The sequence below is a fragment of the Podarcis gaigeae genome, assembly GCF_964106915.1.
Source record: "Podarcis gaigeae genome assembly, chromosome: 11".
NCBI classification, from domain to species: Eukaryota; Metazoa; Chordata; class Lepidosauria; order Squamata; family Lacertidae; genus Podarcis; species Podarcis gaigeae.
In genome coordinates, this window is record NC_139687.1 from 60,344,042 (window position 1) to 60,360,740 (window position 16,699).

At 43.0% G+C, this 16,699-nt stretch overlaps 1 long non-coding RNA gene across 1 annotated transcript in view; it reads left to right on the forward strand.

Moving 5' to 3' along the window:
- The window catches only part of LOC310827230, an 899,671-nt gene extending 886,778 nt beyond the window's left edge, over positions 1-12,893 (forward strand). The window contains exon 3 of the long non-coding RNA XR_014556237.1: positions 12,691-12,893. This is a non-coding gene — a long non-coding RNA (uncharacterized lncRNA). The remainder of the gene's footprint in view (positions 1-12,690) is intronic.
- Positions 12,894-16,699: the final 3,806 nt, after the last annotated feature.

Consider the following 16,699-nt stretch of genomic DNA (forward strand, 5'->3'; position numbering starts at 1 on the left):
CCAAGACTGATGGGTTTCCTCCCTCCTCCTTCTTGGATCTGGGGTTGTTTTTTCCCCAGGCTTAGATATGTTCCCTTTATCAGTTTTTCTTCTCCATCTTTCCTTTTCTTTGCATGTATCTAGAGGAGTTAAGCTTTTGAGGAGGAGGCATTGCAACTGATCAACACTGTTACTGTGTAATCTGTGTAAACTCTAGATTATGTAAGAAAATGTAATGCAGCAGATGCAAGCTTAAATTAAGGAAAAAAACTGAAGACAATGCAGCTTTCTTCCAAAAAACACTTCTCCTTTACGATGTTGTTGGGATCAAAAGAGCAGGATGTCCCCATGAAGAGAATGGAGATTTTTTTAAAAAAATGAATTAATGGAAGGATGCCCAAAGTAAAGTGTGATATATGTAAATATGGATGACATATGTGGCCATGTCTTATTGCCATCCAAGCTAAATTCAAATCACTGCATACCCATTTGCTATTTCTAATCTAGTTTACTTCCTCCTGCATCAGAACTATGACACTTGCTCCCATGGAAAGCAAGGATGACCACCAACTTGGATGCCTTTAAAAGGGAGCTGGAGGATACTGGCTATGATAGCTAGACTCTGCCCCCATGACCTGAGACATTAATGCTTCTGAATGTCAGTTGCCAGAAACTGCAGGAGGGGAGAGGGCTCTTGTGCTCAGGTTCTGCTTGCTGGTTTCCCACAGGCTGAAACCCTAACTGCCCACAGACTGTCTCATCAGAGTGGTGCATGCTCTAGTTATCTCTCACTTGGACTACTGCAATGCGCTCTACGTGGGACAACCTTTGAAGGTGACCCGGAAACTACAACTAATCCAGAATGCGGCAGCTAGACTGGTGACTAGGACTGGCCGCCAGGGCCACATAACACCAGTCCTGAGAGATCTGCATTGGCTCCCAGTACATTTCCACGCACAATTCAAAGTGTTGGTGTTGATATTTAAAGCCCTAAATAGCCTTGGCCCAGTGTACCTGAAGGAGCGTCTCCACCCTCTTCTTTCTGCCTGGACACTGAGGTCCAGTGCCAAGGGCCTTCTGGCGGTTCCCTCACTGCGAGAAGCAAAGCTACAGGGAACCATGCAGAGGGGCTTCTCGGTAGTGGCACCCGCCCTGTGGAACGCCCTCCCATCAGATGTCAAAGAGATAAACAACTACCTGACATTTAGAAAACATCTGAAGGCAGCCCTGTTCAGGGAAGTTTTTAATGTGTGACATTTTGATGTATTTTTAATCTTTGTTGGAAGCCGCCCCACGTGGCTGGGGAAACCCAGCCAGATAGGTAGGGTACAAATAATAAATTATTATTATTATTATTATTATTATTATTATTATTATTATTATTATGGTGGCAACTGTGAGAACAGGATGTTGGCTAGATAGGCCCATTGGCCTGATCTAACAGGTGCTTCTTGCCTGCTAATCACTGTTCCCAAAGACCTCAGACACAGATGGGGTCATATGCATTTTGGTTTGATATACAGTGGTACCTTGGATCTCAAATGCCTTGGCTTCTGAACAAACTGGCTCCCGAATGATCGCAACCCAGAAGTGAGTGTTCCAGTTTTCGAACATTCTATTGGAACCCGAACATCTAATGGGGCTTCTGTGGCTTCTGATTGGCTGCAGGAGCTTTGGTTTCCGAATGTTTTGGAAGTCGAACGGACTTCCGGAATGGATTCCGTTCGACTTCCAAGGTACAACTGTATCTATCATCTTGCACAGCAACAAATATAGCTTGATTACTCTGTCTGATGACCAGCCCTGCTTCACAACCTCCTTGAGTGATTTTGTGTGGCTGAAATTTGTCATGGATCTCTCATTGCTTGTCTGGATGGAGGGAAGAAAGGGGTTCATGAGTGTGTGCAAGAATCACTCTACTATATGAAGAAAAATAATTTCCATTCATTGCTCTGCACACATTTTTCTGTGGTCCTGCCCACCTCTGGACCATGGCTTCCAGAACACAGGAAGGTGCTTTACACGATTGCTTCATCTAGCTCAGTATTGTCTACTGGCAGTGGCTGCCTAGTGTTTCAGTGAGGAGTCTCTCCCAGCCCAACCTGGAGGTGACACGGGACCTTTCAAATTCAAGGCAGATGCTCTTCCCCAATGGAGACTCAGAAGGGAATGTGGCTGTTGTGCTGAAAAAGATAACTGCACCTGATACAGACTTGCATCAGGACCACATAAAACCAGTGTGGCCTAGTAGCTAAGGATGGAGTGGGATGTTCTTGCTCCCCTCCACACCCCTTGTTCTGGAGCAATGCTAGAGCTGAGTGAAAACAGTCTCTTAAAGCTCTCCATCCTATAGCTATGATACCTGCAATGGGCAAAGGAGTGACCTGGATGACCCTTGGGGTCCCTTCGAGCTCTATGATTCTATGATTTGCAGGTGATGGAATTTGGAATTTGGTGATAAGGTCACCAAAGAAGAAGGAGAAGGAGAAGGAGAAAGAGAAGGAGAGTGTCAGGTGTGCGTGCAGGAGCCAGCCCCTGTGACCAATAGGACTTTGCAGGACTGGTGCTTTCCTAAGTTTGTTCTGGAGAGGCAAGGTGCGGCCTCACAGGTGAGGCCAATTGGTAACTCACAGCACCTGGTGACAAGAGCTGGGAAGGGATATAAGGTCAGCATTTCCCTTTGGCTCTTTGCCACAGCGACACATTCCCTGCCTTGCTGTGTTTGGGTTCTTGCTTCCTGATCCTTGGACCTCACCTGCTTCTTGATCTGCAGACCCTTGACTTTATGACTCCTTGCTTCCTGACCCTCAGACCCTTGGCTTCTTGACTCCTGGCTTCTGGACCCCCATTCCTGCTCTCACCCTGTCATCTTGCCCCTGGTCCTGATGTCCCCTGCTGGGACTTCAATCACCTGTAAACCGGAGCATGAGGAGGAGGAGAAGGAGAAGAAGGCGATGTCTATCCTCACCTCTGCATGTGGTGTGTTTGCAGAGTACAGGAGCAAAGTGTAATTGGGCGTATTATCTTCATAGGCAGGGAGTTGGACTTGATGAGCCTTTGGGGTCCCTTCCACGTGCATGATTAAAATGCACTCTTGAAACTAGCCATCTGCACCAGTGAACACCAGCCTTTTAAAAGCACAGGCCGCATGTTCAGGGGATTTCGGTGTGCTGTGCGCCTGTGATATGCACGCTGCAATGATTCTGTGCAACAGGAAAAGGGCTACTGCCCCAGCAGTTAAATATATCTTTTCTGTTTGAGTGGCTGCAGTAAAATACAGTGCCTTTTGTATGTGTGCGAGGGAGGGAGGGGGGAGTGGAAGGGTGGAATTCATTGATCTCGGCAAATATTTATTCACTTGGCAATATCCGAGCTCATGTGGCCATATCCATGTTCATATTCACTACAATGGCTACAGAAGGGTGCGGGAAGAGGGGAATGGGGGAGGGGAAACAGCTTCATTGCTGGCCAAAAGGAACCATCTGCACCAGAGGTAAACAGATAGGCTGTGAATTATGGCCATGAGGGATAAAGCTCCAATGGTCTGCAGGTTTGGCTGTTGTCCGTGGTGCTGCTAATGCAAGCCTTCAGGCTTATTAAATTCTCGGGGATCCAAATCAACCGCAGCCCACAATCCTTGTAAAATTTAACCAGCAGCCATTCACTCATCAGTAGAGGCCTATTCGATAGTCTTCCTTTAGTACTTAGCACAAAACAAAGTATATTTCTCCAATGGCTGTGAGAACTGTGCTAAGTTACCAGAAGGGCATTCAAAATACCTTCTGGTTTCTTAAGGTGTGGTTCAGGGTGATATTAGGTTGCTATGTAGAGCGTCAGGTTTAGCTAGCTGACAACTTCACAGAAGGCTTTACTGTCAGGAGAGAAAGAAGAAAACTTATTTCTGTCCACTTGGATCACATCATATGTAATTTTTATAGGTCTCTATAGGACTCACTTGCATTTTCTTTTCTAAACTGAATATCCCAAACATTGTAAACATGCTTCATAATGGAGCTGCTTCAGCCTCATGATAATTTTCCTTGCCCCTTTCCCATGTTTTTACTAGCTCCACTTTTTCAAAGTGCAGCAACCAGAACTGAACACAGTATTCAAAGTGCAGTTGCATCATAGATTTGTATAACGGCATGATATTGGCAGTTTCCCATTCCTAACGATCCCTAATATAGAATATGCATTTTTTTTTCACAGCTTGCTTGACATTTTCATCGATCCCTCTGCCACAATTTCCAAGATCTCTTTCCTGGTCCATCATTGTCAGTTCAGTCCTCATAATGAAGGAAATTTTTAGTTATCTGCTTGCTCTAAACTTTACATCTAAACATAGGGATGTGGGTGGCGCTGTGGTCTAAACCACTGAGCCTCTTGGGCTTGCCGATCTGAAGGTTGGCAGTTCAAATCTGCACAATGGGGTGAGTTCCCATTGCTCTGTCCCAGCTCCTGCCTACCTAGCAGTTCGAAAGCATGCCAGTGCAAGTAGATAATCAGGTACCACTGTGGCTGGAAGGTAAATGGCATTTTCGTGCACTCTGGTTTCCGTCACGGTGTCCCATTGCACCAGAAGTGGTTTATTCTGATTCTTCTAGATCTGCCAGCAGCCTTCGACATGGTCGATCACGAACTCCTGGACCACCGCCTTGCCGATGTGGGGATCCAGGGCACAGTCCTTCAATGGCTGCGCTCGTTTCTCTCTGGTCGGGGACAGCACCGTCCGTTAAGAGTTTGGATGTAATCTTCGATACCTCCCTCTCTATGGAGGCGCAGATTACAGCTATAACAAAGGCAGCATTTTTTCATCTCCGCCAAGCTAAGCAGTTGGCCCCTTATCTCTCTCGCCCTGACCTAGCCACTGTGATCCATGCGACGGTCACCTCCAGACTGGATTATTGTAACTCGCTCTACGTGGGGCTGCCCTTAAGACTGACCCAGAAACCAGCGGGTGCAGAATGCCGCGGCGAGACTCCTTATGGGGTCTTCGCTGAGAGATCACATTCATCTGGTACTATACCAGCTGCACTGGCTCCCGGTGGAGTACAGGATCAGGTTTAAGGTGCTGGTTTTAACCTTTAAAGCCCTATACGGCCTAGGACCCTCGTACCTACGGGACCGCCTCTCCTGGTATGCCCCACAGAGAAACCTACGGTCTGCAAATAATAACATCCTCAAGGTCCCAGGCCTCAGAGAGGTTAGGCTGGCCTCAACTAGAGCCAGGGCCTTCTCGGCTGCGGCTCTAATCTGGTGGAACGATCTGTCACAAGAGACTAGGGCCCTGCGGGACCTGACATCCTTCCGCAGGGCCTGCAAGACAGAGTTGTTCCACCAGGCCTTTGGTCAGGGCGCAGCCTGACTCCCTCCTCTGGCAACCTGCTTAGAATCTTGCTTAATTAGTTGCCATTAATTTGATTTTAATTGATTTTTATAATGAAATATTTTTAGAATGTGTGAATATCTGATTGTTTGATTGTTGATTGTTGTTAGCCGCCCTGAGCCTGGCTTCGGCTGGGGAGGGCGGGATATAAATAAAATTTATTATTATTATTATTATTATTATTATTATTATTATTATTATTATTCATGCTGGCCGCATGACCCGGAAAGCTGTCCATAGACAAACGCTGGCTCCCTCGGTCTGAAAGTGAGATGAGCGCTGCAAACCCATAGTCTTTTTTTTTTTAAAGTAATATTTATTAAAGTTTTAAAGGTTACAAAAAGAAAAAAGAGAAAATACCAGATTAAGCAAAAACAAGACAACACATCATAATAAGGAAAAAGAAAAAAAACAAAAACCAGAAAAATAGAAACATTTTTTTAAAAAAAATCGAACCTTCCCATAACTTATCTTTCATTTGCTTGTTTCCTTGACCTCCTCACACCTCCCTTTTTTGTATTCTAGTTCAGTTAGCTATTTCAGCAAATCCTTTCTATCTTTCCCAGTTTTTGTTCTATAATTTATCTTAATATAATGTAACTTTACATTCCCTCCGTTCACCAATTAACAGTCTATTTTTACTTAATCCTTTATAACATTTCTGCTAAAACCACATAACTTCATTCCAACATCCTTCTAACATTCCTTAATTTTACAATGTTTCTGTAAATAAGCTTTAAATTTCTTCCAATCTTCTTCCACCGACTCTTCTCCCTGGTCTCGGATAAACCCATAGTCACCTTTGACTAGGCTTAACTGTCCAGGGGCCCTTTACCTTTCACCTTTAAACTTTACATTCTGTAACATTGAATCACATTTGCTGTTTTAATGTTCATTCAATGTGTATGGAGAGATTCTTTTGGAGCTCATTACAATTCTTTTTTTCTTCTTAGCAGCCCAAACAACTGGGTGTCCCCCGCAAACCTGGTCTACCTCATCATTCAATCCTAACTCCAGGTCATTTATTAACAAGTTTAAAAGCAGAGGTCCTGTTGGTAAGCTTTGTGGGATTCCACCTTTTCTAACTGTCTGTTTATTTCTACACTCTGCTTCCTTTTCTTTAAGCAGCCACTGATCCATAAGAAGACCATTACTCTTATGCATGACAGCTAAACTTACTCAGGAGTCTTTGTACAAAGTATGCACATATTGCATAAAATTCATACTCTGAAAAAATGAAACACAATTTTCAATGCATTCATTCATTCAATGCACATTTTGCAAACACCTTTAAGGCAGTGATGGCTATCATCTCGGATGGCTTTACAATGATTAGACCAATTCATGGAAGACAAGGTTATCGACGGCTATGAGCCACAAGGGCTACGTTCTGCATCCACTGTCAGAGACATTATACTTCTCAGTACCAGTTGCTAGGAATCACAGCTGGGATTCCTTTTGGGGCATCTAGGCGGACACTGTGAGAACAAAGGTCCATATAGTTAAAGCCATGGTTTTCCGAGTAGTGATGTATGGAAGTGAGAGCTGGACCATAAAGAAGGCTGATCGCCAAAGAATTGATGCTTTTGAATTATGGTGCTGGAGGAGACTCTTGAGAGTCCCATGGACTGCAAGAAGATCAAACCTCTCCATTCTTAAGGAAATCAGCCCTGAGTGCTCACTGGAAGTACAGATCCTGAAACTGAGGCTCCAATACTTTGGCCACCTCATGAGAAGAGAAGACTCCCTGGAAAAGACCCTGATATTGGGAAAGATGGAGAGCGCAAGGAGAAGGGGACAGCAGAGGACGAGATGGTGGGACAGTGTTCTCGAAGCTACCAGCATGAGTTTGACCAAACTGCGGGAGGCAGCGGAAGACAGGAGTGCCTGGCGTGCTCTGGTCCATGGGGTCATGAAGAGTCGGACACGGCTAAACATCAGCAAGGCGGCCACTGTGAGAACAGTATGCTGAACTAGATGCAGCAATGCTCTCCTTATGTTCTTTTATGAAAACAACATCTTTTTTGTGTTTACATTCCATGCATCACATTCCTTCTGACCAGAAGTTGGATTCCAATCCACAAGCAACCTCAGCAGCATTTGATATGTCCACCACTCACCTGCAAAAAGAAGACTGAACAAATTTTCCCACCATTCATATTTTCCATTCCATTTGTGTAACTGCAATCACATGGAAATAGGTCTCTTGGATTTTCTTTTCTTTTTAATATATTTTTAATTATTTTCTTCCTTCAGTAACCCCCCCCCCCACAAAATATAACAACATTACAATAACAAATCAATTTCATTTGATCTTCCAAGCTCGTGACTTCCCTCCCTCCCTTCAACTGGTTTCCCATTTCCTAATGAATTGTATGCTCATTTTAGCTGCCAGTTTCTGTCCTTCAACATAGATCCAATCCTTTTATTATCCATGGTCAGATACTATTTTTACGTTATGTTAAAGGATTCATGTCAGTCTTGCTAGTGTCTTCTCATTTTTGCAATGTTCTTTCATATACTCAATAAATTTACTCCAATCTCTTTGGAATTTCTGGCCGTCTTGGTTCCAGATCCTCTTAGTCAGTTTGGCCAATTCCGTATAGTCCATCATCTTCATCTGCCACTCCTCAATCATTGGTATTTCTTGTGATTTCCATCTTTGGGCTAACAAAGTTCTTGCTGCAGTGATAGCATATATAAATAGTCTTTGATCTACTTTTGCAATTTCTTCTCCCATCAACCCGAGCAAAAATGCTTCCGGTTTTTGGGGGAAGGTATATTTTAGCATCTTTTTTAGTTCATTGTAGATCAATTCCCAAAATGTTTTTATCTTGTCACAAGTCCACCACATATGGTAAAAAATCTCCATCTTTTTCATTACACTTCCAACATAATTTATTTTTCTTTTTATACATTTTGGCCAATTTCACTGGTTTCCTGGATTTTCAACTTGCTTCTGTAGCTGTGTCTAAATCCCACTTTGAGAAGTGATCCCTCTCAGAGAAGGGGAGTTGCTCATGAAATGTTTCCAGCAGCTCCCCAGCAAAGGGGAGTTTGTAGTTTATTTTGTACTTGCTACGCTGTTAATAGCGTTTTATAGACTGCAATTGTTTTATTGAAGATTTGTTAATTATTTCATATGATTTGCTCTGTATTTGTGATGTTCTGTTTTATTTTATAATGTTATTGTTAGTTTGTAAGCCACTTTGGGATTCATTTACATGAAAAGCAGAATAGAAATCAATCAATCCAATTTAAAAGCCCATGAATAAAACAGTCATTAAAAAAGAAAGTCAATGCATTTTTGTTGCATTTGCAAATCCTATTTTTAAAAATAAAAAAGATATAATCAGTAAAAAGTTTAAAATCATTTACCTAAGCCATCTGTCTGGACAGTCTTACTGAAACTGAAAGGTTCTTCAGACAGCAACTAAAAACAATATAGTGAAGGTACCTGCCTAATATCAAAAGGTTCCAGAGTTCATATGCAACCATCTGAATGACTCAGCCCCTGAAACTTTAGTCTGAGTCTGCCTGCTGAACGATTGAACAATGTCAAGGTTGAAGAAGAGACAGGTATAAAATGAAGAGAACCAGGGATGCTATGTGAAAAGTAATTTCCTGTTTACCGTTTCCAGGGAAAGAGAGGCTTTGTGGGGTAATGCCTTTTGCCCTCCTTCTTTTGCTTATGGAAGTTGTGGATACTGGCAGGGAGAGAGGGAGGGATAGTGGCTGAGGCATATTGTGAACCCTCTGAATCAAGCCCAACTTGAAGCAGGGGAGTGCAGCATCTTACTTGAAATAGGGATGGATTTTTATTGACACCTCTACTCTGATGTCTTGCATCCTTCCTTGGAGGTAATAAGCTCCAGCTAAAAGCCAGCTTCAAATTTGGGTTTCTTTGTCCCATGGATCCACCGTTCTCCCCCAAAATGAATCCATTTCTCATCCTGTCACAGCCTATTTGTACTCCAATCAAATCTAGTTGACCAAACTCATGCAAATGCAACCGCAATTTATTTCCGTTAAAAGAGAGTGCAAAGTAGGTTAATAGCCCTTACGCCGAACTGTCGCATATTAAATGTAAACTAATTCATTTCCATAGCAATGGCTTTTATTAAATACAAAAGGAACTTTGTTCCAGGGAGTTCAAAGAAAACACAATTCTCTCTTTTTTCCCCCCTTCTCCCATGCAAGGAACATGTTTTCCCTCCCTCGCCACAAAACAAAATAAAAACAATTACAGGCTATCATTCTCCTATGCAAATATTTTTTATATATATCTCCTTGCTATTGTTTACCAGGTGGGATCAATACACCTTAAAAGAACTTGAGAGGCATTGCTAGGTGTTGTTCACTTCTCTGGACACAACTAAACAGCTTTACAATCATAATTACTCCAACTCACCCCTGATCTGCCAACCTTTGGTAATAGTCTCTGTTTACGGCTTACAATTGGAGCCATCTCGCCCCTCTAAGAGGCAGGTGTAAACAAAACTGAATGTTTGGAACCAAAAATATGGGTTTATAATAACCATTACACACCAAAGCTCAGGTTTGGCACTATTATTTGGCTGGGTTTAAAAAAAAAAAAAAAGCTTACTGGATCACACCAAAGCCCAGCGAATGCAGTATTCTATTGCCAACAGTGATCAAAGCAGACACCTCTGGGACATTTGCAAGCAGGTCATTCTGGTGATGGAGGGATGCGGGTGGCACTGTGGTCTAAACTACAGAGCCTAGGGCTTGCCGATCAGAAGGTCGGCGGTTCGAATCCCTGCAACAGGGTGAGCTCCCTTTGCTGGGTCCCTGCTCCTGCCAACCTAGCAGTTCAAAAGCATGTCAAAGTGCAAGTAGATAAATAGGTACCGCTCCGACGGGAAGGTAAATGGCGTTTCCATGCGCTGCTCTGCTTTCGCCAGAAACGGCTTAGTCATGCTGGCCACATGACCCAGAAGCTGTATGCCGGCTCCCTTGGCCACTAAAGCAAGATGAGCATTGCAATCCCAGAGTCATCCACGACTGGACCTAACGGTCAGGGGTCCCTTTACCTTTAGCTTTACATTCTGGTGATAATAGACCCCTTTTTAATAGCCAGCATCTGATTTCCATGCACATGTTGCATCTGAAGAGGGGGTTAGATCTAGATACCATGACATATAAATATGTCTACTTAAAAAAAAGAAAATGTTGATTGAGCCACCTTGCATGGTCTAATTCTGGGGGAGGTAGCTCAGCTTATCTTTTATGTGAAGCCTATAGGAACCAAAGGCTGGAAGTTGCTGGTAGACACTGGAGGGGAACTTAGCTCATGTGCTGGTATCCCACAGGCATCTGGTTGGCCACTGTGGGAACAGGATGTTGGACCAGATGGGTCCTTGGCCTGATCCAAAAGGCTCTTCTTATGCTCTTAAATGGAAGGGACCCATCTCTACTGTATATTAAAAACATCAGTGTGTTCATTCTCATATGACCATGTGTGGTATGGCCCATCCATGGACCATCTATTGATCAGTTAATTAACTTTACACACCCAACGCCAGGTCCTCCAGGGGACTAGTTGTAGCCAGTGTGTGCTCCTCATCAGCTCTTCAATCCCAGGGCAAGTGAGAGTTGGAGGAGAGTTTTGTTTCTGGCAGGACAGTGGGAGACAGGTTCCTTGCAGCCTCACCTTCTCTGGCCAATAGGTGGGCTCCCACCAATCTTCTCTTCCGCCTGGTGCTCCTGCTTGGATAACAGTCACCAGCTCTTTTTCCTCTGGCTGTTGGATGGGGCAGTGTTATTTTCTCATACTTCTGCAGCCATAGGGAAACCAACAGTAGGCTCTTGGTGTTTTTTGCAGCTGCACCTTCTATGGCTGATGGGTAAGGATACACTGATCTTCCATGTTTGCTGATGGAATAGCAGTCAGTAGTTTTTGTGCCTTTGGGTCACTGTACTTTCTTCCTGCTTCTGAAGTCCCAGGACAATCTACAGTAAAATCTGGATTTTTTTTCAGAAAGGAAAGGAGAAGCAAATTTATTGCAGCTGTGTCATATTCAAGCCAATGAATGGGGCCAGGCTATTCCTTCCTTTCCTGGGATGTTCCTGGGAAGCAGAGACTGCAACCTCCCAGTTACTTTCAGTCCACTGGCCAATTGCACAACCTCCCAAGGGTCCATGGTTCCCCAGCCCCCATGGGCAGGTCCAGAATGTATTATCATTTTGTTCTGCTGCCCCAGGAAAATCATACCAATATTATAATGACTTTTAATGTGAATTAAGACCTCAAAACTGTTTCTGTGTTGATTGCAAGAAATCAACGACGGAACAGCAGTGACATTAAAAAAGAGAGATAACAGTAAAATTAAAAAGTACCAGCAGATGTAAAAGGCAGTCTGTTAAATAGAGACATTTGAACCACAGTTTCTTGGCATGGGCAGCTAAAGAGGGAGACCCACACTTTTATACCTTTCATAATTAAACTGGAATAGATTACAGAACAGTGCAGAGCTATTATTTTTTGTGATTTATATTGATTTTGTACATCTATAAAAACCTTGACCTGTCTTCACAATGGACTTCTGAAGTAGAGTGTTACTATTTGCATTTCACAACCCCCACTCACTTTGTTGTTGTTGTTGTTTAGTGGCTTAGTTGTGTCCGACTCTTCATGACCCCGTGGACCAGAGCACTCCAGGAACTCCTGTCTTCCACTGTCTCCTGTCGTTTGGTCAAACCCATGTTAGTAGCTTCAAGAACACTGTCTAAGCATCTCATCTCCCCTTCTCCTTGCCCAGTCACTTTAGAGTTATGTGAACTGGGAGGTTCCATCTCAGGCAAAAGGTGAGTCTGAGGAATATAGGGTCCTGTATCATGTTCCCCCAAAGAGAAGCCTGGGTTATGTTTAGTCCTGAGAATAAAAGTCTATGAGGTGATGTGATGGACATCTTCAAATATCTGAAGGGTTGTTACATGGAAGATGGAGAAAGCTTGTTGTCTGCTGCTAGGACCTGTGCTAATGGAATCAAAGGACAAGAAAGAGTGGAGTGTGGTGTTTGCCCTCCTATGTGTGCAACACCATACTGGGTTCATAGGGAAAGGGTTAACTAATTGTAAAATGACTAACCAGTGGGAATCCAGGGGGCAGAGTTAACTATATATAAGGTTGAAGCACAGAGGGTTTTTTGGAGAGTTAGAGCTGTTGAGAAGACAGACTGGAGTTAGAAGAAACAGATAAGAAAAGTCTGTGGATTGGGCTAGTCTGGTGGGAGAGAGTGAGAGAATTTGTTAAGAGGAGTCATTCAAACAGTTGAGTTGATCAGTCAGAAGGTATTAGGAAGGTATAGGCCGGTAAAGAAACTGAAGTTAAGATACTGACAGGAATATTATCTGAGAAACCATAAATTTGTTAATGTTTGTAAAATAAACTTGTTTTTTTTTGGTTTACTTTTAACAACTGACTGGACTCAGTGTTTTACCAGAGAGTAACTGATTGGTGGCAGCGGGGAAGCGAACACAGTGGTGGCACAGGGATCAATAGACCGTTAAACATCCGGGGACCCTATGTGATCACCACATAGAGATTCAGACAAAACCTTAGGAATAACTTTCTGATGATAAGAGCTGTTTGATGGTGAAATAGACTCTCTCAGAAGGTGGTGGACTCTCTTCATTGGAAGTTTTTTAAAAAAACAACAATGGCAACAACAACAACAAAGGTCGGAGGGCCATCTGTCAGGATTTATTTCACTGAGATTGCTGCATTGCAGACAGTTGGACTGGATGATGCTTTGCAGAGTAGGAAAGGTTTCAGCTAAGGGGAACCAAAATGATTAAGGGGGTGGGTGGAGGAACATCTTTGTGATGAAAGCTTGAAGCATTTTGGGCTTTTTCATAGGCAACATGGAGAAAGTGTCTAAAATTATGCATGGCATAGAGAAAATTTCCCCAGCCATTTTGGGCGGCTTCCAACACAATATTAAAATAATGTAATGCATCAAACATTAAAAGCTTCCCAGAAGGGCTGCCTTCAGATGTCGACTAAAAGTCTGGTAGTCGTTCTTCTCTTTGACATCTGGTGGGAGGGCGTTCCACAGGGCGGGTGCCACTACCAAGAAGGCCCTCTGCCTGATTCCCTGTAACCTGGCTTCTCTCAGTGAGGGAACCGCCAGAAGGCCCTCAGTGCTGGACCTCAAAATCCGGGCAGAACAATGGGGATGGAGATGCTCCTTTATAGATTTTTATCCCGCAGAAGGAAGTCATGGCCACCAACTTGGTGTATTAGACAAACTCATGGAGTAATGCTTCTGTATACCAGTTGCGAGAAATCTCAGGAGGTGAGAGAGGCCTTGTCCTCAGGTTCTGCTTAAGGATTTCCCACAAACTTCTAGGTAACAACTGGACTAGGTGGGCCATTGGTCTAATCCAGCAGGTCCTTCTTACATTTTAAATAATAGCAGCCATGTCTGCTTTCACTGTATTCTCCTTTGCAAGTTCATTGAGTCTCTGGTTTTCATTTCCAAAGTGTTTTCGACGAGATACAGTTTTATAGCATTATAAAAGTCACATTGTCAGCCAATCAGAAACCCAGAGCTCAAAATGACGGTGACTCCTCTGCAGACACTCTTGCAAAGTTTCCCGAGCTAAGACGTTGAAGGCACTTCAAGGCACAAACACATCCTTGGGTAAATTACTTCCTATTAGAATGTCACATATTTCTTATATACGGCTGTGGTTTCACAAAGTGACAGCAGTTCTTGACAATAAAAGTTTGCACTCTTCTTTTTATTTATATATATTTTTCTTCCTGGATGGTTCTCTACCACCATTCACTCCAATGCTTCAGAAAAGCTTGGATTTCTTAGCAATAGATGGCAAGCAAGTCCCACCACCCTGCCAATATGTACTGTCCAACCATCTCATCCTCTGTCGTCCCCTTCTCCTTGTACCCTCCATCTTTCCCAACATCAGGGTCTTTTCCAGGAGTCTTCTCTTCTCATGGCCAAAGTATTAGAGCCTAAGCTTCAGGAACTGTCCTTCCAGTGAGCACTCAGGGCTGATTTCTTTCAGAACGGATAGGTAGCCTCTCAAATTGGCTCTCTGTGGGTCAGTAGATGCCCCAGAGCAGAACAAAGGGGAGAAGATGGGGGTGTCATCCCATCATGCAAGCAAAAAAGTGCTACACTGAGTTCCTTCTCAGAACTTTCAGTGTAGACCTTATATTCAACAGGCTTAAAGAAGTCCTGCTCAGCATTATCTGTTGCCCTGGGACTGGAGGAGAAGCGGCAGATGTAGAGAGATTGCTTTTCTTCTTCCTATTATAAATATGATTTCCATAAGAAGAGCCCTGCTGCATCAGGTCAAAACGTTCATCCCGTCCAGGATCGTCTTTTCAATGGGACCAAGCAGGTGCCACAAGCAGAGCATGCATGCTTCCTAGCAAATGGTGTTCAAAGCTGCTATGCTGCCTTCAACAGAGGAGAGAGAACTTAGCCATTGCAGCTAGTAGTAATTCACACTTTCTAAAGCAATAAATAAACCGAAACAGAGCCGTCCCTTGAAATTCACACTTCTACAGAGTACTTCTGCTCTGTAATATGTTCAAAAATGCACATCTTAGTGGGAAACATGCATTAAAATACCATTTATTGGTGAAAATGACATGCAAAAAAGTCTTTTATTAGGGGAAATCTTTTTTTTGGGGGGGAGTGCACTTGAGGAGAAAACCATACTAAAATGCTGATGAATTTTCGTGGGGCTTTTTTTCTCTTTTAATGCAAACTAATGTGGAAAATGTGGAGAAGTGACCTTAGGAGTAGAAAGGGAGGGGAACTGAAATGAACACATTCAAACATTCATAGGTAATGCAAAAGAATCACCAGATGTGGTCTCTGAAACTTCCCCCTCTGATAAACGGACTGCCATAACAATTGCTATTCTCTAAAAGGTATTGGGGGGGGGATAGAAGCATATAATTCATACATGATCCTGAAATTCCTCTTTTTGCTTTGGAAAGACAAAGGTGTATATCACATCTGAAGCTCACCTCTCATTACGCCAAGGAGCATAATTGTAGAGAGGCATAAGGAACAATTTGACAAGGCAAAGACTTATCTTGGTCACCTTCATTATTACGGGGAAAATATGCAACCGACATAAAACAATAATATAAATTTGCCTTTTACAAATACATTTGCCCACACACAAAGGAAAAGAAACAAGGTAAATTTGTGCTCAATTTACGTAGATGGATAATAAGACTTTCAATTATGGCTCCCTTATTTGTTAGCACCCGGGATGAAAGATTAGGTGACAATATGCAAAATATATTTTCTGCATATTATAATATTTAGCAATGTCATTTGATTTTTTATATATTTCATTAAATTGTTTTGTGGCTTTATTATCTTCCCAGATGCACAGCGCAGAAATACAATTATTCAGATTTAGACGCCATAAACTGTGGCATGCGTTTACTTGCATTCAGAATTCCTGCATGTTAAAGAGAAATTACTGCATTCTGCCCACATAGTTTGGCTCTCACGCTCCTATCGAACCATTTGTTAGGCAGAGAACATTAGGGGAAATACGCCATTTATGTTAAAGGGGCCTTCTGATAACAAATGCATTTGTGTAAAGCAAATATTTCAATATACCACCGCCTTTTGATCATGATTGTAATAGAAGCACAACCAGACACATTTTCCTGTAATGCATATCTGTGGTTATGGGATGTGGGTGCGATTGGGGGGGTAGGGAATGAAGGCCATAACTCACATAATAAAAAGCAAGGCACCTTCACCCAGGCTGTTGGAAGCATTCTTAAAGCATTGCAAAGGGCAGGCTAAATTGTGCTGCTTGGATTTGAGTGAAATACTTCTGTGAAAAGCAAAACCCTTTCCTTACTGTCATTGGATTCTCCAGTATACTTGACAAGAGTGGAAGGAGTGACTTTCATCTAGATCAAACTTTGTTCTCGAGCTGTTTTTGGACCACAGCTTCCAATATCCCTAGCTAGCAGTGCCAGTGGTCGGGGATGCTGGGAATTGTAGTTCTAAAACAGCTGGAGACCCAAGTTTGGGAAACACTGATTTCGATCAAGAGTAGCCAATAAGGTGTCTTCCAGATGTTGTTGGACTACCACTCCCATCAGCCCTAGCGAGCATCACCAGTGGTCAAGGAGGATGGGAGGTGCAATCCTACAATATTTGGAGGACATGGCATTGACTATTCCAGATCTGAATCTTAGATGCTAAGAGACGATCTTTATAACACACAAGGAGTGAGAAACCTGTGGACAAACACTCCCTGGATGTAACATTACTTGTTTTTGCGTTTGTTTGAGGAAAG